This window comes from Tamandua tetradactyla, chromosome 8 (assembly GCF_023851605.1).
Source record: "Tamandua tetradactyla isolate mTamTet1 chromosome 8, mTamTet1.pri, whole genome shotgun sequence".
NCBI classification, from domain to species: domain Eukaryota; kingdom Metazoa; phylum Chordata; class Mammalia; order Pilosa; family Myrmecophagidae; genus Tamandua; species Tamandua tetradactyla.
Window position 1 is genome coordinate 15,438,522 of NC_135334.1, and position 4,093 is coordinate 15,442,614.

At 35.2% G+C, this 4,093-nt stretch overlaps 1 pseudogene; it reads left to right on the forward strand.

Moving 5' to 3' along the window:
• The first annotated feature begins 397 nt into the window (after positions 1 to 397).
• Positions 398 to 591, forward strand: LOC143645440 (small nucleolar RNA U3; annotated as a pseudogene).
• Positions 592 to 4,093: the final 3,502 nt, after the last annotated feature.

Here is a 4,093-nt window from a genome sequence, read left to right on the forward strand (position 1 = left end):
AGTAAATTTGGCAATTTAGATGAACCAGGTAAGCTCCGTGGCAACTATAAATTATAAATACTAATAGAAAAAACAATCTTGAATGATTGATCATGATGGAGCCAAGCATGGGTGAAGAAAGTATATATATTCTCCCTGGAGATTGCAAAATGCAAATGCTTAAGGGACCTGCCTCTCTGCCTGTGACTGACTGTTTGGAAAGTGTATGTCAATTGCACACACTGTTGCTTTGAACAGTTTCTGGAAAATATATCAGTGAAAGTCGTCTTTTGAACTTTGTCCTTGATAGATTCACTATTCAGTGCCTTTTATGGAATGTCTTTTAAAAGGAAAGGGGCCTGAGAAAATGTCTCTGTCGGGGTAATGTATGTTGTTTCCATAACTCAGCACAGATGGTAGGAATGTGCTTAAGACTCTAGTTTATTATCAACTGTGTTGCTACTGCTTAGCATGAGGGAGAGATGGAACGTTCTCTCCCGTGTGTGCTGCTGGCTTTCAGTGTTGCTGCACTACAGCTGTGATCAGCCATTGAGGGTCATTATTCTCTCTCCATGGGGAGAATGTGGGGATGAAGACTCTGGTCTGACTGATCACCTCATACTTTAGATTCTTTTTTTTTTTCACAATCTTAATTTAATATTTAATGGCTTATTTTTTCCTTCATTTAAATATAAATAGTATTGTCATCAAATACTTCAAGAACCGCTTAGAAACTGTACCTTTCAGACTGTGAGCCTGGGTCTCTTCTTTTTTTTTTTTTTTTTATTAATTAAAAAAAATTAACTAACACAACATTTAGAAATAATTCCATTCTACATATGCAATCAGTAATTCTTAATATCATCACAACATGTATGATCATCATTTCTTAGTATATATGCATCGATTTAGAAAAAGAAATAGCAAGAGAACAGAAAAAGAAATAAAATGATAATATAGAGAAAAAATAAAAATAAAAATAAAAAAAATATATAAGAAAAAAAACTATAGCTCAGATGCAGCTTCATTCAGTGTTTTAACATAATTACATTACAATTAGGTAGTATTGCGCTGTCCTTTTTTTTTTTTTTTTAGAAATCATACCATTCTACATATGCAATCAGTAATTCTTAACATCATCACATAGATGCATGATCATCGTTTCTTAGTACATTTGCATCGGTTTAGAAGAACTAACAATATGACCGAAAAAGATATAGAATGTTAATATAGAGAAAAAAAATAAAAGTAATAATAGTAAGAACAAAACAAAAACCTATAGCTCGGATGCAGCATCATTCAGTGTTTTAACATGATTACTTAACAATTAGGTATTATTGTGCTGTCCATTTTTGAGTTTTTGTATCTAGTCCTATTGCACAGTCTGTATCCCATCAGCTCCAATTACCCATTATCTTACCCTGTTTCTAACTCCTGCTGAACTCTGTTACCAATGACATATTCTAAGTTTATTCTCGAGTGTCGATTCACATCATTGGGACCATACAGTATTTGTCTTTTAGTTTTTGGCTAGATTCACTCAGCATAATGTTCTCTAGGTCCATCCATGTAATTACATGCTTCATAAGTTTATCCTGCCTTAAAGCTGCATAATATTCCATCGTATGTATATACCACAGTTTGTTTAGCCACTCGTCTGTTGATGGACATTTTGGCTGTTTCCATCTCTTTGCAATTGTAAATAACGCTGCTATAAACATTGGTGTGCAAATCTCCATTTGAGTTTTTGCCCTTAATTCCTTTGAGTAGATTCCCAGCAATGGTATTGCTGGGTCGTATGGCAATTCTATATTCAGCTTTTTGAGGAACCGCCAAACTGCCTTCCACAGTGGTTGCACCATTTGACATTCCCACCAACAGTGGATAAGTATGCCGCTTTCACCGCATCCTCTCCAGCACTTGTCATTTTCTGTTTTGTTGATAATGGCCATTCTGGTGGGTGTGAGATGATATCTCATTGTGGTTTTGATTTGCATTTCTCTAATGGCCAGGGACATTGAGCATCTCTTCATGTGCCTTTTGGCCATTTGTATTTCCTCCTCTGAGAAGTGTCTATTCAAGTCTTTTTCCCATTTTGTAATTGGGTTGGCTGTCTTTTTGTTGTTGAGTTGAACAATCTCATTATAAATTCTGGACACTAGACCTTTATCTGATATGTCGTTTCCAAAAATTGGTTCCCATTGTGTAGACTGTCTTTCTCCTTTCTTGATGAAGTTCTTTGATGCAGAAAAGTGTTTAATTTTGAGGAGCTCCCATTTATTTATTTCCTTCTCCAGTGCTTTTGCTTTAGGTTTAAGGTCCATAAAACTGCCTCCAATTGTAAGATTCATAAGATATCTCCCTACATTTTGCTCTAACTGTTTTATGGTCTTAGACCTAATGTTTAGATCTTTGATCCATTTTGAGTTAACTTTTGTGAAGGGTGTGAGATATCGGTCTTTTTTCATTCTTTTGCATATGTATATCCAGTTCTTTAGGCACCATTTATTGAAGAGACTGTTCTGTCCCAGGTGAGTTGGCTTGACTGCCTTACCAAAGATCAAATGTCCATAGATGAGAGGGTCTATATCTGAGCACTCTATTCGATTCCATTGGTCGATATATCTATCTTTATGCCAATACCATGCTGTTTTGACCACTGTGGCTTCATAATATGCCTTAAAGCCAGGCAGTGCAAGACCTCCAGCTTCGTTTTTTTTCCTCAAGATGTTTTTAGCAATTCGGGGCACCCTGCCCTTCCAGATAAATTTGCTTATTGGTTTTTCTATTTCTGAAAAATAAGTTGTTGGGATTTTGATTGGTATTGCATTGAATCTGTAAATCAATTTAGGTAGGATTGACATCTTAACTATATTTAGTCTTCCAATCCATGAACACGGTATGCCCTTCCATCTATTTAGGTCTTCTGTGATTTCTTTTAGCAGTTTTTTGTAGTTTTTTTATATAGGTTTTTTGTCTCTTTAGTTAAATTTATTCCTAGGTATTTTATTCTTTTAGTTGCAATTGTAAATGGGATTTGTTTCTTGATTTCCCCCTCCGCTTGTTCATTGCTAGTGTATAGAAATGCTACAGATTTTTGAATGTTGATCCTGTAACCTGGTACTTTGCTGTACTCATTTATTAGCCCTAGTAGTTTTCTTGTGGATTTTTCCGGGTTTTCAACGTATAGTATCATATCGTCTGCAAACAGTGATAGTTTTACTTCTTCCTTTCCTATTTTGATGCCTTGTATTTCTTTTTCTTGTCTAATTGCTCTGGCTAGAACCTCCAACACAATGTTGAATAATAGTGGTGATAGTGGACATCCTTGTCTTGTTCCTGATCTTAGGGGGAAAGTTTTCAATTTTTCCCCATTGAGGATGATATTAGCTGTGGGTTTTTCATATATTCCCTCTATCATTTTAAGGAAGTTCCCTTGTATTCCTATCCTTTGAAGAGTTTTCAACAGGAAAGGATGTTGAATCTTGTCAAATGCCTTCTCTGCATCAATTGAGATGATCATGTGATTTTTCTGCTTTGATTTGTTGATATGGTGTATTACATTAATTGATTTTCTTATGTTGAACCATCCTTGCATACCTGGGATGAATCCTACTTGGTCATGATGTATAATTCTTTTAATGTGTTGTTGGATACGATTTGCTAGAATTTTATTGAGAATTTTTGCATTAGTATTCATTAGAGAGATTGGCCTGTAGTTTTCTTTTTTTGTAATATCTTTGCCTGGTTTTGGTATGGGGGTGATGTTGGCTTCATAGAATGAATTAGGTAGTTTTCCCTCCACTTCGATTTTTTTGAAGAGTTTGAGGAGAGTTGGTACTAATTCTTTCTGGAATGTTTGATAGAATTCAGATGTGAAGCCATCTGGTCCTGGACTTTTCTTTTTAGGAAGCTTTTGAATGACTGATTCAGTTTCTTTACTTGTGATTGGTTTGTTGAAGTCATGAATGTCTTCTTGAGTCAAAGTTGGTTGTTCATGTCTTTCCAGGAATCTGTCCATTTCCTCTAAATAGTTATATTTATTAGCCTAAAGTTGTTCATAGTATCCTGTTATTACCTCCTTTATTTCTGTGAGGTCAGTAGTTATGTCTCC